Source organism: Rattus norvegicus, chromosome 17 (assembly GCF_036323735.1).
Source record: "Rattus norvegicus strain BN/NHsdMcwi chromosome 17, GRCr8, whole genome shotgun sequence".
NCBI lineage: Eukaryota > Metazoa > Chordata > Mammalia > Rodentia > Muridae > Rattus > Rattus norvegicus.
This window is the reverse complement of record NC_086035.1, coordinates 2,428,650-2,453,919: the sequence shown is the minus strand read 5'-3', so window position 1 is coordinate 2,453,919 and position 25,270 is coordinate 2,428,650. Positions and strand designations below refer to the sequence as shown.

The following is a 25,270-nucleotide window of genomic DNA, read 5'->3' as shown; positions in this document are numbered from 1 at the left end:
ACAAGAGATAGAAGAGAGAATCTCAGGGGCAGAAGATACCATAGAAAACATTGACACAACCATGAAATATAATGTAAAATGCAAAAATCTCCTAGTCCAAAACATCCAGGAAATCTAGGACACAATGAGAAGATTAAACATAAAAACAGTAGATATAGAAGAAAGTGAAGACTCCTACCTTAAAGGGCCAGTAAATATCTTCAACACAATTATAGAAGAAAACGTCCCTAAAGTAAAGAAAGAGATGCTCATAAATATACAAGAAGACTACAAAACTCCAAATAGGATGGACCAGAAAAGAAATTGCTCCTGTCACATTATACTTAAAAGACCAAATGCACACAACAAAGAAAGAATATTAAAAGCAGTAAGGAAAAAAGGTCAATTAACATACAAAGGCAGACCTATAAGGATTACACCAGACTTCTCACCAGAGACTATGAAAGCCAGAAGATCCTGGCAGATGTCATACAAACACTAGGAGAACACAAATGCCAGCAGATGCTACTGTATCCAGGAAAACTCTCAATTAATATAGATGGAGAAACCAAGATATTCTATTACAAAACAAAATTTACACAATATCTTTCTAAAAATCCAGCCCTACAAAGGACAATATGTGGAAAACTCCAACACAAGGAAGATAACTAAATCCTAGAAAAATCTCATGCAATGAACCCAAAACCAGAGAACCAAACAAACATAATTCCACCTCTAACAACAAAACTAACAGGAAACATAAATCACTATTCCTTAATATAGTTTAACATCAATGGACTGGTCTCCCCTATAAAAAGATGTAGACTAACAGACTGGATATGTAAAGTGGACCCAGTATTTTGCTACATACAGGAAACACAACTCAGAGACAAAGACAGACACTACTTCAGAGTAAAAGGCTGGAAAACAACTTTCCAAGCAATTGATTCGAAAAAACAAGCTGGACTACCATTGTAATATCGAGTAAAATCAACTTGCAACCAAAAGTTACCAAAGAAAATAAGGAAGAAAACTTCATACTCATCAAAGGAAAAATCCGCCAAGACAAACTCTCAATCCTAAATATCTGTGCTCCAAATGTAATGGCACCTACATTCTTATTAAAAAAAAAAAAATTACTGAAGCTCAAAGCATACATTGCACCTCACACAATAATAATAGTAGGAGAACCCCACTCTCATCAATAAATGGATCATGGAAATACAAATTAAACAGAGACATAGAGAAACTAACAGAAGTTGTGAACCAAATGGACTGAAGAAATATTTATAGAACATTTCATCCTAAAACAAAGGAATATACCTTCATCTCAGGACCTCATGGTACCTTCTCCAAAACTGACCATATAATCAGTCACAAAACAGACTTCAACAGATATAAAAAGATTAAAATAATCCCATGCATCCAATCAGATCACCATAGACTAAGGCGGGTCTTCAATAACAACAATAATGACAGAAAGCCCACATATACATGGAAGTTGAACAAAGCTCTACTCAATGATAACAAGGAAGAAATAAAGAAAGAAATAAAAGACCTTTTAGAAATTAATGAAAAAGAAGGCACAACATATCCAAACTTACGGGACACTATGAAAGCAGTTCTAAGAGGAAAACTCACAGCTCTGAGTGCCTCCAAAAAGGAATAGGAGAGAGCATACATCAATCAGCAGCTTGACAGCACACAGAAAAGCTCTAGAACAAAAGGAAGCAAATACACCCAAGAGGAGTAGAAGGCAGAAAATAATCAAACTCAGGGCTGAAATCAACCAAGTAGAAACGAAAAGGACCATACAAAATCAGGAGCTGGTTCTTTGAGAAAATCAACAAGACAAATTAACACTTAGCCAGACTAACCAGAAGGCACAGAGAGTGTATCCAAATTCACAACATCAGAAATGAAAAGGGAGACATAACAACAGAATCTGAGGAAATTAAAATAATCATCAGATCCCACTACAAAAGCCTATATTCAACAAAACTGGATAATCTGGAGGAAATGGACAATTTTCTAGACAAGTACCAGATACCAAAGTTAAATCAGCATCAGCTAAACCATCTAAACAATCCTATCCCTCCTAAAGAAACAGCAGCAGTCATTAAAGGTCTCCCAACCAAAAAGAGCCTAGGACCAGATGGGTTTATTGCAGAATTCTATCAGACCTTCATAGAAGATATCGTACCAGTACTGTCCAAACTATTCCACAAAATACAAACAGACACAAAGCACACAAAAACCCAACAAAGAAAGAGAACTTCAGACAAATTTCCTTTGTGAATATGGACACAGAATTATTCAATAAAATTCTTGCAAACCTAATCCAAGAACACATCAAAATGATCATCCATCATGATAAAGTAGGCTTCATCCCAGGGATGCAGGGATGTTTCAACATACAGAAATCCATCAACGTAATCCACTATATAAACAAACTCAAAGAAAAAAACTACATGATCATTTCATTACATGCTCAGAAAGCATGAGAAAATTCAACACCCCTTCACAATAAAAGTTCCGGAAAGATCAGGAGTCAAGGCCCATACATAAACATAGTAAAAGCAATACACAGCAAACCAGTAGCCAACATTAAACTGAATGGAGAGAAACTTGAAGCAATCCCACTAGAATTGGGGACTAGACAAGGCTGCCCAATCTCTCCCTACCTGTTCAACATACTACTCGAAGTCCTAGCCAGAGCTATCGGAAAACAAAAGGAGGTCAAAGGAATGCAAATTGGAAAGGAAGAGGTCAAAATATCACTATTTGCAGATGATATGATAATATACTTTAGTGACCCCAAAAGTTCCACCAGAGAATTACTAAGCCTGATAAACAACTTCAGCAAAGTGGCTTGGTATAAAAGTAAATCAAACAAATCAGTAGCCTTCCTCTACTCAAAGGATAAACAGGCTGAGAAAGAAATGAGAGAAAAGGCATTCCTTCACAATAGTCCCAAATAACATAAAATACCTTGGTGCGACTCTATCCAAGCAAGTGAAAGAACTTCAAGTCTCTGAAGAAAGAAAGTGAAGAAGATCTCAAAAGATGGAAAGATCTCCCATGCTCATGGATTGGAAAGATTAATAGGTTAAAAATGGCCATCTTCCCAAAAGCAATCTACAGATTGAATGCAATCCCCATCAAAATTCCAACTCAATTCTTCATAGAGTTAGAAAGAGCAATTTGCAAATTCATTTGGAATAACAAAAAACCCAGGATAGCGAAAACTATCCTTAACAATAAAAGAACTTCTGTGGGAATCATCATCTCTGATTTCAAACAGTATTGCAGAACAATAGCGATAAAAACTGTATGGAATTGGTACACAGACTGGCAGGTAGATCACTGGAACAGAACTGAAGACCGAGAAATGAACCCACACACCTATGGTCACTAGATCTTTCCCAAAAAAGCTAAAACCATTCAATAGAAAAAAAGATAGCATTCATAACAATTTGTGCTGGTTCAGCTGGAGGTCAGCATGTACAGGATTGCAAATGGAACCATTCTCATCACCCTGTCCATAGCTTAAGTCCAAGTGGATCAAGGACCTCCACATAAAGCCAGATACACTGAAACTAATAGGAAAAAAGTGAGGAAGAGTCTCGATCACCTGGGCACTGGGGGAAATTTTCTGAACAAAACACCAATGGCTTAAGCTCCAAGATCAAGAATCGACACTTGGGGCTCATAAAACTGCAAAGCTTATGTAAGGCAAAGGACACTGTCAATAGGACAAAACGGCAACCAACAGATTGGGAAAAGATTTTTGCCAATCCTACATCTGATAGGCTAATATGCAAAATATACAGAGAATTCAAGAAATTAGACCCCAGGGAGTCAAATAACCCTATTAAAGATGGAGTACAGAGCTGAATAAAGAATACTCAGCTTAGTCACATTGGAATCCTTACTCATAATGGAAAAGAAAATCAAAACAACCCTAAGATTCCACTTCACACCACTCAGAATGGCTAAGATCAAAACCTAATGGCTAAGACCACAAATGCTGGCGAGGATGTGGAGAAAGAGGAACACTCCTCCATTGTTGTTGGGATTGCAAACTGGTACAACCACGCTCGAAATCAATCTGAAAGGTCCTCAGAAAACTGGTCATTCCACTACGTGTGGACCCAGTATACCTTTCCTGGGCATATACGGAAAAGGTGCTCCAACATACGAAAAAGACACATGCTCTACTATGTTGATAACAGTCTTATTTATAATAGCAAATGCTGGAAAGAAACCAGATGACCTTCAACAGAAGAATTGATACAGAAAATGTGGTACATCTACCCCATGGAGTACCACTCAGCTATCAAAATATTGACTTCATGAAAGTTGTAGGCAAATGGATTGAACTAGAAAATATCATCCTGAGTGAAGTAACCCAATCACAGAAAAATACACATGGTATGCACTCACTGATAAGTGGATATTAACCCAAAAGCTCCAATTACCCAAGATGCAATCCACAGACCACATGATGTTCAAGAAGGACAAGCAAAGTGTGGATGCTTAACTCCTTCTTCTTTTTTTTTTTTAAAGATTTATTTATTTATTATATATAAGTACACTGTAGCTGTCTTCAGATACACCAGAAGAGGGCATCAGATCTCTTTACAGATGGTTGTGAGCCACCATGTGGTTGCTGGGAATTGAACTCATGACCTCTGGAAGAGCAGTCGGGTGCTCTTAACCGCTGAGCCATCTCTCCAGCCCGCTTAACTCCTTCTTAAAAGGAGGGTATATGGAAGAAATGTTTGGAGAAGAGACAGAAGGAACAGCCATTCAGAGCCATATATATCCAACAAAACTAAATAAGATTAATGAAGCTAAGAACTGCATGCTGACAGGAGCCAAATATAGCTGTCTCCTCAGAGGCACAGCAAGAGTATGTCCAATACAGAGGCAAATGCAAGCAGCAAACCATTGAACTGAGAATGGGATCCCTGTTGGAGGAATTAGAGAAAGGATTGAAAACGCTGAAGGGGCTTGCCACCCCATAACAACAACAGAGCTCCCAGGGACTAAACCACTATCAAAGACTATACATGAACTAACCCATGGCTCCAGCTTGATAATGTAGCAGAGGATGGCCTTGCTGGGCAACAATAGGAAGAAAATCCCTTGGTCCTACCAAGGGTGAACACCCGCCCCCCAGTGTAAGGGAACGTCAGGAGGGTGGGAAGGGAGGGTGGTTGGGGTGGGGAACACCCTTACAATGAAGAAGAGGAGGATAGGATAGAGGACTTACGTCCGGGAATCTGGAAAGGGAATAACATTTGAAAGGTAAACAAAAAAGTATACAATAAAAGACAAAAATGGCACAGAATATCACTTCCCATTCCAATAAACAGGGATGGGTACATCAGTAGATGGAGCAAGAAACCTGCAGGTCAAATGGCAAGTCCTATGGCTCTGTCTCAGACATATGTGGCTTACATTTTACGGGGCAACTTGTAACATAGCTGTTGTTTTGGTTACTTCTACATTGTGTATGCAGCTCTCCATAGCAGATGACTCATGTTTTGTATCTCAACATCATGTGGTCAGGAAATACAACTGAAGCTTCATCCTCATGACCTCAAGTAATGAACTCAACAGGCCCATCATTGGGGCTCTGACTCTGCAGAACACAGATGGCTGGAAGAGTGCTGAATTGGAACCACAGAGCAAGCATCCATGACCTTTGCATCCTTCTTGTTTCCAACCCACAAGAAATAAGTGGTCTTGTTGAGTCTGGCTTCTAAACTGGGCTGGACCCCATCACAGATGAATAACAGTTGTAGAATCTTTTACTGGGACTAAGAATCACTTTGCCTACTCCTTCCATTAATTGGAGGGTTAGTAGGAAAGCGTGTTACTCTCATGGCATCTTCTAAGATTTCAAGTCCATAGAAAGGATCTTCTGCTTAAAGGTGATAATCTCCTTGCATTTCAATTTATGCTTTCCTTTCAGCACTTGATGGTCATTTGAAACTAATTTTGTTCTGGATAAGCCACAAACTTTGATTTCACTCCTACGGAACTTGTCGAGTTATTTCATTTGGAACTACTACAAACTGGACCTCAATATTCCCTACAAGTCTGTGTACCACACACTATAAGCTTCAGTGTGTGCACTGCATAGAGAGAATGGCAGCAACACAGCAATGGCTAGAAATCCAGATTCTCCCTTCCTCAAGGAATGCCCTCTCACTGAGGAAAGAAAACCCAGTGCATCTCCCCAGACCCACACATATACCAACAAAACAGTGTGGATCACAGCTCATCCTACTCTAACACATTAGACTCTGATAGATCCACCAGTGTACTCTTCCACGTCTGGGGTCTGGGGTCTGGGGTCCTCACACTCACCACGGTGGGACTGTGATCTCCCTCAGATTTCCTAATGGATGTGTCTAAGGGGAATCCTAGAACATAGTGCTTGCTATCTCCCAGTGGTGTGTCTGACTACTCGGCCTCCCCATATCCCTCATTAGCTTGAGCCACACAGCTAAGTCTTAGGAACTTAGCATCTCCCCTACTGGAGGTATGCTGGTCAAGCAACTGAGACAAAACAGGTCTCCTGTGATCCACACTTCCACACGAAGTTGTCAGTGAAGTCAATTCATACACAGGATCCTCTTTGTTTGTAGTTACCCCCCAACCCCCGCCCCACGCCAAGGACAGAGACCTCAGAAAACACTAATGAAAGGTCCTTTCTCCTTCCTACTGTCCACTCTTGGAACATCTTGGAAGGTGTTGTAAGACTGTCTTTCAGGAGTGGGTCCCAGAGTCTCACCCACCAATCTTGTGTGTTTACATTAAAAGGTATGAATTAACACTCCTTAGGAAATTACAAAATCACACACCCTAAGTCAGGCAGGACTTTATTCATAAAGGTGAGCCCTGCAGATGAAGGCTTTAAACTTCAATTAGTCTGTGATCTAGCTGTTGCCTACCCTGTTTCACTCTGCACTGTACACAGGACACTGGTCCTCCTGCACTGTTCTGAGGGCAGAAGTCCTGCTCCACATACAAATCCTTTCCCTGTTACTGCAATGCACAGTACAGTCCATGACTCAAATAGGTAATTTTAAAACTCGGTTGAGGTACTGCCATTTATCTTAAGAATTTAGAAACTTAAATCAAAAAAGCAAGGCCATTGTTCTGGGGACCAATACACATGCTGTAGGCCACCTGCTTCACTTCCATTTTCCTTCCTCCACCTTATCTCACTTCTGTCCTTCTCCCTAAACCTTTTCACTTCCACCTTCCCCTCCCCAGCCCAATAACCTGCTCTAGCCTATATTCTACATGTTAAAATGGGGAGAAGTTTCCAAGGAAAGACACCTGAATATGTGAATACTCCTCATCCAAGGCAGCCCCTCTGAGGGAAGTGGAATTAACATCAAACTACAAACAGCACCAGAGCAATCCACAGTGCCTCTATTTCCTAAGCACTGGAAGATCCTACATCATAGATTCTCCTGTTCCCTTAACAGATTAAATTCCAGTGCTACCCAGCCTTTGAGGTGTGTTTTAGAACACCCACAAAATTCACTCCAAATTGATTTTAAATGGCAAGGGACAAGTTCTGGAGGACACTGAGAAGCTAGGTCTCCGCATTTGGCATCCTGCCCATGTTCCTGACAGAAATCCCTTGCTCCAAAGGCTTTGCACAGATGCAGCTCCCAAAGGGAACACATGAGAACACCTAATGGCTAGGACCACAAGGAATCTACAAGATGGCTGCTAGTTCCCACCAAGCCCATGCATGGGAGGACCACCTCCCTGCCTCCCCCTTCTCAGTCCACTGCTAATTCAGGTTAGGGGCAGTGGTCACATGCTCACGATGATTGGACTTGGTAGTTCAGCGTTGGCAGTCCAGTAAGGCACTTACCAGCAGAGTTCAAAGCATGTCCCACCAACCATTCAAGCCTGCTCTGTAGTAGAGTGGAACTTGCAGCAGGAACAAAAGAACCCGGAACAACACTCCTTTTCTCCTGATTGGAGGGTCGTTATAAACGCCGTGACTGGCCAGTGAATCTTGAGTGACATGAGCACCTCCATTAGGATTAGAGTGCGCTGAAGGCATACAGTAGCAAGTTTTCTGGCCCATCAGTGTACTCTAGGAGATGACCCTTTTTAGATCTGCAAGATTTGTGTTTTAGTATCCCATTTGTCTGTCCTCCAATAGCCGACCTTTCTGTCTTCCACCACTAAGCAGGAATTTATTCCCCCTCCTTCTTCTACTCCTTGTCCTCATCTTCCTCTTCCTAGTGCTGCTCCTCCTCTTCCTGGTGTATTTCTTCTCCTCCTCTTCCTCATCTTCTTATTCTCCTACTACTTGTCATTTTTGTTCCTCTTCTTATTCTTTCTCCCCTTCCTCTTCTTTTCTACCACCCTCTTTCTGCCCCTCCTCCTCCACTCATGCTAAACCCCCTTGAATCAAGATGGATAGCTTCTAAAGTCCAATTTTCACTACATGACCCCTTGGCAGAATGGTTCCAAGGATATTAATAATTAAAGAGAGCTTTTAGGACACAAAATATGATGTTTGTTTCTGTAGTTTCACATTTGCATAAGGAAAATTGTAGCTAATATTCATCTGCTATACGATGTAAGGGTCTAAAAATTGTTGAAGACCCCAGACTCTGATAGTATACAAAAACAAAGAGGGTTATTGTGCAGAAACAATCACCATTCAGGGGTCAATCATGATTTGAAATAGCAACCCCAGGGGAGGGGGGAGGGGCATGTTTGCCTGGAAACCGGGAAAGGGAATAACACTTGAAATGTATATAAGAAATACTCAAGTTAATAAAAAAAAAATAATAATAAAATAAAAAATTTTATTAAAAAAAAAAGTTAAGAAAAAAAACAGAAAAAAAAAAAGCAAACCCAGACAAATGACGCTCTGGAGCCACAGGTTGTCAGTGGTCTGCATGCCTTCCTCATGAACTTCTAACCATATAATGAAATAGGGCTGCCCAGTGCAGATGGCCTATCCTGAGAAAGAATATTTCCCATCTTTTGTGGTTATCCCCTGGCTGGTCTCTGGGGGTATGGTTTTATGAATTTGTTCTAGGTTTTTTTTTTAAATGTTTTTTTTAATATTTTATTTATTTATTATATATGAGTACATTGTAGCTGTCTTCAGACACACCAGAAGAGGGCATCAGATCTCATTACAGATGGTTGTGAGCCACCATGTGGTTGCTGGCATTTGAACTCAGGACCTCTGGAAGAGCAGTCAGTGCTCTTAACCGCTGAGCCACCTCTCCAGCCCCTTGTTCTAGGTTTTATGGTCTGTTCCTAGAGCTGGTGTCTCAGGACTTTCGCTATATTAATTAGGCTCTACTTCTTAAGCTGGTGCTTTATGGCTGTTTTTTAAATTAGGCCTGGTCTTACAAATGGATACAAAAGAGTTGCCTCAGTGGAGATAAATGGGGTTTATCTTTCCCTTCAAAATGATTCTCCAGAAATGGCGTTTATCTTGCCATTTCAATATGAGACTCTAGACAACCCTGGGAGAAAAGCAGGAAGTGGATGCCAATCACAGTGGAGCACTATTGGTAGCCAGCACACCTTCCTCAGTGGGAGGTGAAAACCCATATCTGCATTAGCAGAGGTTTTCCAGATGAACAGAACTCAAAGCATGGCTCTCTCTATGTATGGATGAAGTGGATATAGAAAAATGTCTCATGGAATGTTGTCCACGAGTAAGACAATGACTGCAACAATGGTAAGTTGAAGAATACAGTCGTGTTGAAAAGCTCTCAGGGAGAACTTTCCCTCGGGATGGAGACCCTCCAACTCTAAAGACCAGACCGAGACACCACAGGATGCAATCAGCAAGAGGATTTGGTTTATTGTCGGGATACACAGGCACAGGCACCTGCAGGCGCTTCAGTCATTCGGGGGACTGGCGCGCCCCACGGAACCAAGGATGGGCTTTTTATAGGATTTTGGGGAGCAGAAGCAAGCATACAGAAGCAGATGCATGGTTACAGGGATATAATTGGTGGATTCTAATGTGGCCAAGGGTTCAGCCCCGGGGCAAGTTTCCTAGCTACCTTCCTGAAACATAAGGGCTGACTCGGCCCCCCCAAGGGTTCAGCCCAGGGGCAAGTTTCCTAGCTACCTTCCTGAAACATAAAGGCTGACTCGGCCCCCCACCAGGGTGTGGGACCTCTCCCAGGGCTTTTCTCATTGTCAGGTTCTCAACCGCAGTCGTCCTGTTGCCAGGCCTTCAACCAAACATATCTTGCTTGGCAGCCCCTGTGTACTCAGTGTTCTAACCTTTCCCTGAACCAGTCATCTTAAGTACAGCCTTGCAAAATGGCGTTACTGCTGCTAAGCTGGGGTCTTTCAGTGTCTTTATGACTCAGCTGGTCTTCAGCATATTCCAGAATTCCTAACACGGAACCTCTAATGCTAGAAAAATAGTGATCTCTCTTGCCAGAGTATGGCAGGAAGAAAAAGAAAAAGAGTTCCCATCTTCATCATCCTTACATATGTAAGCTTCCACCAGAAGATATGGCCTAGATAAAAATTTTTCTTATCAACTCATGAGCTCCACAAAAAAAAGGGGGATGGGTTCCCATAGTAAATATTCCAATAAGAAAAATCCCTCAGAGTGCTCACCTGTTTCAGTTTAAGGAACTGACTGCAGTCATTTGACCTGAAGTGCATGTATCCTCATCCTGAGTGCTCTGTGTCTCAAGGAATCTTCTGTAGAAGGTTCCTTTTCTTTTCTTTTTTCTTTTCTCTTCTTTTACTGGATATTATCTTTATTTACACTTCATATGTTATCACCTTTCCTGTTTTCCCCTTCAGAAACCCCCTATCACATAGCTCCTCCCCTGCTTCTCTGAGGGTGCTCTGAAAAACCCACCCACTCTCACCTGCCTTCCTGGTATTACCCTACACTGAATCATCAAGCCTTCGCAGGCCCAAGTGCCACTCCTCCCACTAAAGTCCAACAAGGCCATTCTCTGCTACATATGTAGCTGAAGCAAAGGGTCACTCCATGTGTACTCTTTTGTTGGTTGTTTAGTCCCTGGGAGCTCTGGGGGGGGTCTGCTCCATTGATATTGTTGTTCTTCCTGTGGGGATGCAAACCCCTTCAGCTCCTCCAAATCTTTCTTTAACTCCTCCATTGCGGACCCCGGACCCAGTCCAGTAGTGGGCTGTGAGCCTCCAACTCTATATTTGTCAAGCTATGGCCGAGCCTCTCAGGAGAAAGCTATATCAGGCTCCTGTCAGCAAGCACTTCATGGCATCTGCAATAGTGTCTGAGTCTGGTGACTGTATATGGGATGGATCCCCAGGTGGGTCAGTCTCTGGATGGCCTTTCCTTCAGTCTCTGCTCCACACTTTGTGTCCTTATTTCCTCCTGTGTGTATTTTGTTCCCCCTTCTAAGAAAGACTGAAGTATCCACACTTTGGTCTTCCTCCTTCTTGAGCTTCAGATAGTCAGTGAATTGTATTCTGGGTATTCTGAGCTTTTGGGCTAATATCCACTTATCAGTTGTGCATACCATGTGTGTTCCTTTGTGGTTGGGTTACCTCACTCAGGATGATATTTTCTAGTTCCATCCATTTGCCTAAGTATTTCACGAAGTCATTGTTTTAATAACTGAGTTATACTCAATTGTGTAAATGTACCACATTTTCTGTATCCATTCCTCTGTTGAAGACATCTGGGTTCTTTTCAACTTCTGACTTTGCCTCAAGACATCCAGAAAAGACCACAAGATCCCACCCAAGCAATCTGCCTTCACATAGGCAGGAACTTTCCATTCTTTAGCATTCTATCCCTCAGCACATCAGCACAGATGCCTTTGCCACAGCTCCCGTCCGCTGGGCTATATACCAAGGTAGAAAAAGAAGCTGAAAGAATAAAAAATACAGCCAAAAAGTCAGAAGTTTGAAAATGGAATCTCACCCCTAAGAAGCCCTAAATACCTCAAATTCCAGACCCTGCCCTCTACCTGTAAGTAAGTAAAGGATCCCATTTCTTGAGCCTGCTCTCCAGGGATCCAGACAAAAGGGTTTAAGATAAGGCCCTTAGATAGGTGATCCCAACCTAGTAAAGATAAGAGGAAGCTTCTTCCAGGAACTAGCTGACCATTAAGTTAGATTAAAATCTTAAAAAAACAAACAACCTTGAGAAGCAGGAAGCTTCTCCTAGCAACTAAAGGGAACAAAAAGTTAAGCAATCTTGACAGGAAGCTTGTGATTTTCCAATGACACTACCCCTGCCCCCTTGGGTTGTGGTTTCTCCCTTTATATACCCTTTCTCCCAGCATGTCGGGGTCGAACCCCACTGCCCCTGCATGGGATATGAGTCTCGACACCAGTGCACTGGTTCCTATCAATAAACCTCATGTTTATTACAGCAAGGACGGTCTCACGTGACTTCTTGGAGGGATGCATCATCCCGAGACTTGAGTGAGGGTCTCCCTGCTCCGGGGGTCTTTCAAAGCCAAAATCTTGGGTCTCTTGGATGTCATGATGAAGGAAACAACTATGAGCATTCATTACCCAAGACATCAGATGGGAAGAGACTCAGTGGCACTGGACAATAACCAGGCAAATCAGGTGGCTCCAGAAATGGTTATGCAAAGGACCATCCCAGTTTTGGGCCAGCAAGACACACCTGCTGGGAAGGGATTAGACTAAAGGATGGGCTCATTTAGAATATTCAGCAGAAGAAAGGGCCCAAATTGCTTAGAAGATGAAGGGCAGTGGCACACTCAAGGGTAAAGCTATACTCCCCAGAGAATAAACAAAAGACTCACTTTCAGAATGCACGAATGGACTCATTTAGCCCTCACCTGCATAAAGACATCAATTCACAGACACCCTAAGGTTGATTGGGAACAATTTAAGGATAGAGTGGTGACTACTTGTTTTAGCCACTTGGCAGTTAGGAGATTTACACAGCAAATATATTTCACCAATCATTTCTTTTTTTTTTTTCTCTTTTCTTTTTTTTTTTTTTTGGGCTGGGGACTGAACCCAGGGCATTGTGCTTGCTAGGCAAGCGCTCTACCACTGAGCTAAATCCCCAACCCTAACCAATCATTTCTGAACTACACCAATAATCTTAAAGAGCTGGCCATTCTTCAAGGACAGAATCCTAAGTGGAAGGCTTCAGAGGATGCAAAAGATAGAAAAAGTAGGAGATAGAAAGTATGAAAGCTGGGGTGGGGTAGCAAGGAGCTAAGGCTTCTGCTAAGGAAGCTTCTTAAGAACAGCAGCATTTATACTACCTACAAGGAAAATGGAAAGAAATGGGAGACTTCCATGAAGTCAGCAGATTCAACCATACAATGGACAAATTCAGGAGGGATCTGATCAAACAATTGAAAGGAGAATTATACGAATTCTAGGTTTGGAGATACAAAATTAAAAGAATAAACCCCAAAAGGCCACAGATACAAAATTAAAAGAATAAACCCCAAAAGGTCACAGACCGAGGGCTAAGCCCTACAGCCAGGACTAGCAGGCCATAAAGATAAAGGAGCACAGGAAACACTGTCTAGGCAGGACTGGCAAGCCATAAAGATAAGGAAAGGAATGCAGAACAGACCAGGAGTACCGGATCTGACTCACAGGCCACCTGGCAGGAAGAGATAAGCCCCCAGCCCCCGACATCCAGGACGCCCCAAACCTGCCAATGTGTGTAGCTATGCCTTATTACCTCATCATGTGAAATAGCCAATCATATGTGAACATGTCTATGTGCCTCGTTTGAATCCACCAATCCCTGTAACTATGCATCTGCTTCTGTACGCCCGCTTCTGCTTCCCCAATCCCTATAAAAGCCCCATGCTGGAGCTGCTGGGCGCGCAAGTCCTCCGAAGAGACTGTGTGCCCGCAGGTACCTGTGTTTTCCAATAAACCCTCTTGCTGATTGCATCCGAGTGGACTCGGCTCGGTCATTGGGCGCTTGGGACTCCTCCTGAGGGAAAGGTCCTCTTTGGGGGTCTTTCATTATGGGGGCTCGCCCGGGGTTTGGAGACCCTCTGCCCAGAGATCACCGACCACCCACCGGGAGGTAAGCCGGCCGGCGTTTGTCTTGTCTGTTGTGTCTTGACCTGTGAACGATCGATCAATAGGCTCAGATCTGGGGACTATCTGGGCGGGCCAGAGAAGGAGCTGACGAGCTCGGACTTCTCCCCCGCAGCCCTGGAAGACGTTCCAAGGGTGGTTGGAGGAGAGGGAGATCCGGATCCGTGGCACCTCCGTCCGTTTTCAGAGGGATCCGCACCCTTGATGACTCCGTCTGAATTTTATTGGAGTAGAGGATCCAAGACCCTCACTGACTCCGTCTGAATTCTTGGTTTCAGTTTGGTACCAAAGCCGCGCGGCGCGTCTGTTTGTTACTTGTTTGACTGTTGGAATTGTTTGTCTTCTTTGTGACCTGACTGTGGTTTTCTGGACGTGTTGGTGTCTGTTAGTGTCTTTTTGACTTTTGTTTCGTGTTTGAATTTGGACTGACGACTGTGTTTAAAATCTTGGACCGATGACTGTGTTTGAAATCATGAAACTGTTTGCTTTGTTCGTCGAAGAGTTTTACTTGGTCCCCTTAACGCTTAGTGAGTAAGAAACTTAATTTTGTGGACCCCGCTCTAGTGGCAGTGTGTTGGTTGATAGCCAAAGTTAATTTTTAAAACATAGTGTTTTGGGGGTTGGGGATTTAGCTCAGTGGTAGAGCTCTTGCCTAGCAAGCACAAAGCCCTGGGTTCGGTCCCCAGCTCTAAAAAAAAGGAAAGAAAAACAAAACAAAAACATAGTGTTTTATCTGTGCTTGTGCTCGCAGCCAGCTGTGATGAACTGGGAAAGATTTAAATTTTCCTTGGGAGTAAGGAATCTTAAAGGCGGAGTTTCAGCCGGTATGGCACTTAGTGAGTAGCTGCCTAAAAGATCAGAAATGCTGTCAACAGGCTATAAAAAAAGGGACAGGCGGTGTTAGAAATGCTACGGGAAGAACTATCTAAAAAGGCTGAGAGCGAGGTGGGAGAGGACTATAAGGAAAACAAAGGAATTTCTGACATTTGCTCACAGAAGGAGAGCGCTCATTAAGAGAAGTTCTTTAAGGAAGCCTGCCTTATATGCTGTCCTTATTCCAAGGGAGGAGTCAGTCTCCAACATTAAATTACTTTTCTCGCTGATCATCATTAACATGGAGAGTGCCTTTGGTCCTATCCCCACAGCAGCCAGTTCCTGCCCCTATGGTTAAAATGCCCCAGGTTGGGGGACAAAAAGAGCCCCTAAAATAGTTCTAAAGAATCTACAACTGTGAAGAACTTTGTTTTGCCAGTCAGGATTAATGTTTTCTTTTCCATGGGCTTTTAAACCCAGTGAGACGGTTTGGTAAAGGGCTGCTACTGAGGTCCTGATAGCCCCAGGTGAACTGGTTACGATTCTTTTTTCAGCCACCTGGCATCTAGCAACCAGGTTCTAACCATCTCTCCATCCTTTTGTTATTAGTTGTTACTAAAAGCCTAGTGTCATTTGGAGGCTAGTTCTCTTGAGAGACAAAGCCACCAAGCTGACACTGAAGGGAGGTAGGTACTCCTTAAGGGAAAATCTAAGCCCAGAGAGACAGCCGGTAACAGCTAGGCGAGCAAAGCTTGTGCTTATATTTACACTGGCCTTTTTGTCCAAAAAAAGGCCTCCTGGTTTAGCTGTGTGACTAAATGCTATTTGTCCTCTTCAGTGGACCTCTCTCCTCTTGTTTTCTCACCATCCCACGTGAGATGCTTGTTAGTAACTGTTACAGAACTTCTTTACCACCAAGGAAAGACAGAATCCTGCTAGAGGCCAGAAAGAATGTTCCAGACATGGATGGAAGGCTCCTGACTGTTGACTTCAATACGCCTGAAGGTAGGGAGTGCTCCAGGTCTGCCTCCAGGCTCCAAGGGTGGGTCTCCTAGGGGCTGGAAAATGCCCCACCAATCTGGCTAAGATAAGGAAAGGGTATGAAGAGAAAGATACAGAAATTTGAAGGGTTAAGCTAAGTTGCTGAGAGTTAGTATAAGTTACAGAGAAAGTAACGTTAAACAAAGAGAAAGAGAAAAGAAGGTAAAAAGAGCAGAAAGCTAGGGAAGAAAAGAGACAAAAAGAAGAGGAAGCTAGAGAGCTAAAGAGAGATAAAAGACAAGAGAGGAACATATACTGGCCACAGTAGTTAGGGAACCTAGGAAGACAGTACCTGGCAACAGAAGAGAATTCCTGGCTAAAGATCAGTGTGCCTAATGCAAAGAAAACAAAAGACACTGGGTCAGGGACTGCCCCAGAAAGAACAAGAGGGGACACTGGAGAGCCTTTCGGTCCTGGAGTGCTGGCTATGTGCAGAGATAGGAGGGAAGCCTACCCAGTTGTTTTATGGATACAGGGACCCAATGCTCTGTGCTCCTATGCTCCAGTGGGCCAGTATCCAAAGACCTTGGGTACAGGGGCCTACTGGCAACAAACAATACTTATGGACTGCCCGAAGAACAGTGGACCTTGGTGTGGGCCGGGTAACCCACTAGTTCATAGTCATCCCTGACTGCCCCCATCCCTTGCTCATGAGAAAATTGCTCCCCAAAATGGCTTGCGTGGGCTGAAATGGCTGGGTGAGGCCATGTGTATGCATATCTACAGACTGTATGCGGAGCTTAAGACCTGTCTCAGTGCACCAGTAAGTACCTGATGCTGGGAGATGAATGGCTTAGCGCTGTTCTACTTGGAACATATCACTCCTGCCAGCTGGGCACTAACAATTATCACCCAATCCAGGACTTAAACTGTGATAGAGTGGCTGATGTCTTGCCTTTGAATAGTGTCCCAAAAGATGGGACCACTGGTCAGCTGCCATGGACTAGATTCTCTACCGGTTGGGGACAATCTGGTCACCTTGCTGCCCAATCCGGATCTGGAGTCACTGCAACACGAGTGTCAAGCACTGGCAGAAGCCCATGGGTGGAGGAAAGACCTCTGCGACTGGCTGATTGACCCCTGCTGAAAGCCGAGGCTACCTTGTCCACAGACGGGAACAGTTCTCTTCATGAATGAAGGTCAGAGACAAGTGGGTGCTGCCATGGTGGACAACACAATGTCATCTGGGATGGCTGAACCTCAACCCCCCAGTACATCAGTGCCGCAGATGCCTTTGCCATCTCTTGGATACCCTGGTGAAGCCAACAACTGTGAGTACTATTCATTGCTCAGGATATCAGGAGGGAAGAGATTCAGTGGCATTGGGCAGTAACAAAGCAGATAAAGTGGCTTGGGAAATGGCTATGCAGGAGCCTATCCTGGTTGAAGGCCTGCAAGAGACAGCCACTGAGAACTAGGATCGGACTAAGGGATGGCCTCACTTAGAATGTAAAACAGAAGAAAAGGCCCAAATTGCTTAAACGAAAAAAAAAAAAAAGACAATGACGCACTTGAGGGGAAAGCTATACTCCCCAGAGAACAAAAAAAGACTCACTTTACCAAATACAGAAATGGACTCATTTAGGAGATAAAAAGTTTGTCCAAGTAGTTAAGTGTATGTAATAGACTTTAAGATTTTAGCCAGAGAGGCAGTAGAAAGTATAAGGTATGACAATAAGTGAATGCTTAGCAAGCAAACAGGGCAAAGAGACCTAGAGAGTTTAGTGAAAAGTCGAAGTGAACTTCATTGAGATAAAACCAGAAAAATATAATCACAAGTATCTCCTAGTGCTTGTAGATACTTTTTCAGGAATAGATAGAAGCTTTCCTCACCAAACGAGAGACAGCCTCTGCAATCATCAAGAAGATACTGGAAGAAATCTTCCCCAGGTCTGGAATGCCCAAGGTAATCTGGTCAGACAACGGCCCTACTTTCGTTGCCAAGGTAAGCCAGGGTGTGGCCAAGTATTTAGAGGTCGATTGGAAATTACATTGTATTTACAGACCTCAAAGTTCAGAACAGGTAGAGTAAATAAATAGAACTCTAAAAGAGACCCTGACCAAATTGACCATGGAGACTGGCACAGACTGGGTGGCACTCCTTCCTTCTTGCTCTCTTCAGAGCAAGAAATACCCCTTCCAGATTCAGCCTTACCCCCTTTGAGATCTTTTATGGGCCCTCAGCCCCCCTGACTGTATTAGATGATGTTACTGAACCAACATGTCATAGTGCCATAGTAATAATGATTTGTGTGCCAGGCTAAAAGACCTACAGGTGATACAGAAAGAAATCTGCTCACAGCTGACAGCAGCCTATGCCCCGGAGACCCCTGAGACATCTCATCAGTTCCAGGTCGGAAGCAGCTACACTGAGCCCAGACACTCGAGCATCGCTGGAAAGGACTGTACCTGGTGCTACTGACCACCCTGACAGCCGTCAATTCTCAGCCCTCACCAGCCACATACTAGCTGTTGGGGCTGAGAGCTGAGACCTAGAGGGACACTCAGATCTTCAAAAAGCTCCCTAGACTTACACATCAGATAAGTGGATACATCAGAAACTGACTGGGAGGTTGCTATAATGCTCACTTGAGGAGTGTGCTTTAGAAACAAGAATTTCATGTTTGCCCTCGTTCCATCGGGATAGGTGTGGAAATAGGCTTGATTTCTATTGCAAATGATGTAACATTGCATATGTTAGTACTCCTAACACTTCTTGGGACTGTGCCTCAGGGATCACAACCTGTATGAGTTTAGAAGTTCTGAAAGACAGTCATGACCTTGGTGTATAGATTCAGATAGTGTCCAGATTGGAATCCTGATGCTAAAGACTTAGTAAGACACAAAAAGAAGGAGTTGAGAATTACTTAGGGCTAAGGCTATCTAGGTGCTGCAAGGGCAGCACAAGGACATCTGCTGTTGCAATGCAAGGCTTATAGAGAATTCAGAACTGCCATTCAGGAGTGATTAAAGACTCCATGAATAAATTTAGAGAAAGGTTAGATAAAAGACAGAAAGACAGAGAAGCACATCAGGAATGGTTCGAGAGCTGGGTTAGTAGATCTCCTTGGATAACTACTCTGATATCTTCCCCTATGGGACCCTTCTTAGTTTTGCTTCTGCTCCTGATTATAGGTCCATGTATGTTAAAGAAACTAGTTAATAGGCTTGACTCCTACAAAAAGATAGAGACGCTTAACAAGGTTGGTTTGAGTCTTGGTTCACTCAGTCTCCCTGGATGACTACCCTACTCTCTGCTACAGCTGGGCCATTATTAATAATTTTCTTGGTTTTAGTTTTTGGACCCTGTGTGACTGAGACAACAGTACCAGTCAGTTAGGACAACTGGGGAGGCCAAATACAAGACTTGATATCAAAATTCTAAGATTAGAATTATTTAGTAGAAGGAGAAGGGAATGAAAGGAGAATTATACGAATTCTAGGTTTGGAGATACAAAATTAAAAGAATAAACCCCAAAAGGCCACAGATACAAAATTAAAAGAATAAACCCCAAAAGGGCTAAGCCCTACAGCCAGGACTAGCAGGCCATAAAGATAAAGGAGCACAGAAAACACTGTCTAGGCAGGACTGGCAAGCCATAAAGATAAGGAAAGGAATGCAGAACAGACCAGGAGTACCGGATCTGACTCACAGGCCACCTGGCAGGAAGAGATAAGCCCCCAGCCCCCAACATCCAGGACGCCCCAAACCTGCCAATGTGTGTAGCTATGCCTTATTACCTCATCATGTGAAATAGCCAATCATATGTGAACATGTCTATGTGCCTCGTTTGAATCCACCAATCCCTGTAACTATGCATCTGCTTCTGTACGCCCGCTTCTGCTTCCCCAATCCCTATAAAAGCCCCATGCTGGAGCTGCTGGGCGCGCAAGTCCTCCGAAGAGACTGTGTGCCCGCAGGTACCTGTGTTTTCCAATAAACCCTCTTGCTGATTGCATCCGAGTGGACTCGGCTCGGTCATTGGGCGCTTGGGACTCCTCCTGATGGAAAGGTCCTCTTTGGGGGTCTTTCACAATGTTGCTCACTGACTACAGGGCCATCTCATTAACATTAAAGACCATGCCTCCACTACTTTGGAACTCATGTCTTCAGCCCCATGTGGTAGCAATTTTTGGAATCTCAGCATCAGAGACAACCCGTCTCCAAAGGACCTGGCCCCAGACCATTAACAGATCTCAAAAGCATATGCCTGATTTTAGAGAAGAAGCTCTGCTTTTTTAATACATACCTCAAGGCCTTAAGGAAAGGCCCCAGGTCCTAGGCTCCAGGCCCTTACAGGCTCTAAGATGTGGCTGAGTTTGAGAAGGAGCTATGTAATTCTCTATCCATGAAGTCCTCATGGAAAGCCTTGCTCAATCAGGCCAGTCCACACCACAACAGTGTTTTTCCTTTTCAAATGGTGTCACCTGATGTCCTGCCCACCTGGCGGATCTATGCTTATCTCAAGAAGAAAAGCGGTCCTTTATGGCACACCAGGCCTTAGTGGTGGTTGTGACCCTGCAATGGTCCATGAAGCTGCTTGTTAAAGGGCTGCTCTTTGATCTGGCGTTGGGCCTAGTGGCTGTTGGTTAATCATGGCTGTCTCCTGTGTTACCTTCTGAAGCCATATTTTCTGACAATCCGGGTGAAAAACCATGTGTATCCTAGAATCCTAATCTCTAAGATGCTTGGTTACCCTGCTACGTACCTGAGGGAGGCAGTCTCTCCCTGAGATAAACTCTACTCAGTGTGATTCACTATTTCCCAGGCATTGGAAAATCCTTTACATCAAAGATTCTGTACTCTTTTCATCACAGCTTAATTTCAATGTCTACTCCAGGAACTTTGAAAGTGGTAACATCACAGTCCAGAAAGGGACAGAATAAAAGGAAGTTGATAACTTCCCTTCTTTGACAATATTTAATATTACGAATGAACAGTAAGGTAATCAATTTTAGATGATTGATGAGTCCAGGAGCAGCTGGAGGCTCAGCACATAGAGGAGTCCACCAGCCCTTAGAATTCTCCAGTATGTGTCATTAAAAAAAGGTCTGCCAAATGGAGGGTGTTGACAGAGCTCAGAGCAATTAATAAGATTATTCGGCCGATGGGTTCCCTGCAGCCTGGGATCCCACTGCCTTCTTTGTTGCCTAAGGGGTGGCCTATTACAGTGATTGACTTAAAAGATTGTTTTTTCACTATTCCTCTACATGAAGGCGATAAGGAAAGGTTTGCCTTTTCAGTGCCTACCCTCAATAGAGGTCGCCCCATAAAAAGATATCAATGGAAAGTCCTGCCACAAGGAATGTTGAATAGCCCTACCTCGTGTCAATATTTTGTACAGCAGCCATTGGAGATGATTCGCAAACAATTTCCCCAATCTATTATTTATCATTACATGGATGACATTTTATTGTCTGATTCAGATATAAATATCCTGGAAAGAATGTTTGATGAAGGGAAAAAAACCTTACCTTGCTGGGGATTACGAATCGCCCCTGAGAAAATACAAAGAGGGGATTCTATTAATTATCTAGGGTATAAAGTGAGTCTACAAAGGATTAGGCCACAAAAGGTGCAAATCAAAAGAAATCAATTAAGGACACTTAATGATTTTCAGAAACTACTGGGAGATATTAACTGGTTGAGGCCTGTGATTGGCTTGACCACTCAAGAGTTGAGCAATTTATTTCAAACGTTACAAGGCGATAAAGATTTAAACAGCCCAAGGAAACTATCAGCTGAGGCTGAGAAAGAGCTAGCTTTGGTAGAAAGGAAATTGCAGGACACACATCTAGATCGTATTGATCCAAAGATGGCCTGCATATTAGTCATCTTACCCTCTACTCATTCCCCTACAGGAATCCTCATGCAGAGGGAAGATTATATCTTAGAATGGATATTTTTAGCACATAAACAGAGTAAGAAACTGAAAACCTACATTGAGAAGGTCTCTGAATTGATACTTAAAGGAAAATTGAGACTTCGACAATTAGCTGGAATGGATCCGGCTGAAATTGTGGTACCTTTTACTAATGCAGAAATTGCCTCTTTGTGGGTACAAAATGAACATTGGCAAAGAGCATGCAGTAACTTCTTAGGAGAGATTAACAACAGATACCCTAAAAGCAAGCGACTTCAGTTCATAAAACGAACTAACTGGATCCTCCCTCGTATAATAAAGGGAACTCCAATATCTGGAGCCCCTACATTTTACACTGATGCCAGTAAGTCAGGAAAGGCAGGATATAAATCAGAAAATGTAAGCAAGGTGACTGAGAGTCCCTATAAATCAGTTCAAAAATCTGAATTGTATGCAATACTCATGGTGTTGTCAGATTTTCAAGAGCCTCTTAATATAGTAACTGACTCTCAATATGCAGAAAGGGTTGTTTTACACATAGAGACTGCTGAACTTATTCAGGACTATTCTGAATTGACATCACTATTTATTCAGCTACAACAAAAGATCAGAAATAGGAGTTACCCACTATATATAACACACATAAGATCCCATACAGGTCTGCCAGGCCCTCTGGCACAAGGTAATAATGAAATTGACCAGCTACTGATAGGAAGTGCACTAGAGGCTTCAGAATTCCATAAAAAACACCATGTTAATAGCAAAGGCTTAAAGAAAGAATTCTCTATCACTTGGCAACAAGCCAAGGAGATTGTGAGGCAATGTCCTACTTGCTCGTTATATAGTCAAACTCCATTGCCTACAGGAACTAACCCTAAGGGCACCCAAAGAAATGAAATTTGGCAAATGGATGTTCTCCATTTTACAGAGTTTGGTAAGCTGAAATAAATACACCATACTATAGATACATATTCAGGATTTCAATGGGCAACTGCCTTAGCGTCAGAAAAGGCCGATTCTGTAATTACACATTTGTTAGAAGTTATGGCTATAATGGGAATACCCATACAAATTAAAACGGACAATGGTCCATCATATAAATCAAACTAGATTAAGCACTTCTTTGAATATTATAATATAAAACATGTTACAAGTATACTACACAATCCTATAGGACAAGCGATTGTGGAGAGATCTAATCGAAGTCTAAAGGAGATGCTTAACAGGCAAAAAGGGGCAACAAAAACTCCCAGAGATAGGCTACATAGTGCTTTATTAACCTTAAATTTTTTAATGCTGATAAACAAAACAGCACAGCTGCTGAAAGACACTGGATTGTGGAAAAGACTACTGAACTAAACCAGCCTGCTTATATTAAGGATATTCTGACGTCAGAATGGAAAATGGGAAATGTGTTACGCTGGGGAAGGGGTTATGCCTATGTTTCTACAGGAGAAGAAAAGCTGTGGGTTCCTTCCTAGCTGATAAAGATCAGACATGACAAGGGGAGACCTCCTGAAGTCCTTGGCAACACAGAAGAAAAGGGAGACTAAGACAATCAACAAATAGGTGATGTATATATGAGGATGTCTAGGTCTCCGTGTATGAACTGGCTAAAGTGTCTATAAACAGCCAGTAACATTTTGAGTACGAATTTCTCATAACTTGTTATTACATGCATCCTGTAAAATGGCATGTATGACAAAATTATGTTACGGTTTGATTATATGATCAAACTAACCTGGAGAAAGGCAGTCACCTTTCTTTGTTGATCTTTATTTTCTAAGCTGTGCACCCTGCTTACTCCATGTGGATGCGCTTACAGAACTATATGATGCTTGTACAGTTTTGTGTGCTGCAGGATGAAAGAAGAGAAAGACAGCCCTGAAATGACCCACACTCTGGGATGCTGAGATTCCGGGACCTTCGTGCTTGATTCCCCTCAATGACACTGAAGCTGCTTCATTTAAAGGCTTGCTTTCAGAACTTTCCCAGAATGGCCAGCTTACTTATCCAGCCCTTCAGACTGTCATAGTCAAGATGTCAGCTAAGCGATGAACTTTCTCAGCAGAGTGACTGGCAGGCAAATCCCAGCTAGCTCTACTTCGACAAAGCCAACTCTTCCTAATTCCCCTTGGGCCCCAGAAGGGAATTCTTCACCCCAATTCAGCTGGAAACAGACGAGGAAGATCATCGTCCCAGTTCCTTCTGTTGGGGTGGATGGTTCTGGTTATTCTAAGAGTTGTGGATATGTTTTCTTTTAAGGGATACTATACAAATGTAGCTTTGGGCAGGGGGAACTAGAGAATTTAAACTCAGGGGTTGCTACCTTTCCTTTCCTCTTTTCTATCCTTACTTTTAAAAAAAGGGGGGGGTGATATAGTAATTCATAGAAGTTAGAGAAATAGACAAACAGGGATAGATTAGCAAACTTACTCTAAAACAAAATTTTACAGCTATATCTTACATTGATAGAAATGTTTGTAATTGATACAAAGTTGAAGCTGCAATCTTTTCATTGGTATAGAATGCATTTTACACAAATGCGAGGTTTTCATTGGTATACTTTCTTATTGATTTATAATTGAGATTAATATTGCTACTTTAACATAAGCATTGTGCCTCCACTATGCATCTAAGAATACAAATCTTAGACCCAGTCCTATAACTGCTATTATACATTGTTTTTAGTTGATTGACTAGTACCAGCTAAAGACCAGATAGCAAAGTCATGGTTCTGAGTCAGTTTAGATGGGTTTTTGGAAATACTTTGATTAGAGAGGGCCAACGGTAGTCTATGCTTAACAGTTCAGAAACGCCTATGTAGACAGGAAATCTTCAAGGGCGTCAGAAGTCCACAGAATAACCCGTTTATGGACATTTTTTCGTCTAGATCATTTGACTAGAGACCTGTCTGCCCCTGACAGGACCCCTTAGACTCGAAGAAGAAATTGAGCATCAATGGAGTTGCTCAAATCGTGGTGACACAGCCACTGGGCAAATTGCTTCAATTCATCTATAGACAAAACACTGTCCAGAAAAGGACAAATTATGCAGAATAGGCGACTGATAATCTCTGCCAAGGCAGGGTGATCAGCCCTTCAAAATCTGCATTACAAAGGTCTGTCAGATGATCCTGGGCCAGAAGGCTGAAGACTGATGCTCTGACATATTAAGGAATAGGAGGACTGTCCAGGTGATCAGCAGTCTCTATAAATTGGCTAAGCTTGGAAGCCATGTTTTGTGCTTCCCATATTTTCAGGTAATATTAATCATTCTTGGATTTCTGATGTGGTTGGAGACTGGTAGTCTCATAGACAACCCAAGCGGTTTAGTATTGAGAAAGATGATAAATCTGTTAGGGTGGTTTTCAGGTGGCATGGGATCTAGAACCAGGATATAGTCAGGTATAGTTTTTAGTATAGATGACATGGTTAATGAACAAAATTGATGGACTGGGTGATGACTGTATTGTTGGTTTT

The 25,270-nt window shown here is 42.8% G+C and overlaps 1 protein-coding gene across 9 annotated transcripts in view; it reads right to left on the bottom strand.

Moving 5' to 3' along the window:
- The window catches only part of LOC134478814 (zinc finger protein 431-like), a 59,871-nt gene that overhangs the window by 15,221 nt on the left and 19,380 nt on the right, over positions 1 to 25,270 (bottom strand). The window contains exon 1 of one of the 9 annotated variants that reach the window (XM_063276863.1): positions 179 to 227. The exons of the other annotated variants lie outside the window; for them this stretch is intronic. The gene's annotated coding sequence lies outside the window, so the exon portion shown is untranslated. Of the gene's footprint in view, positions 1 to 178; positions 228 to 25,270 lie in introns of those variants that run through there. 9 annotated transcript variants of the gene reach the window in all.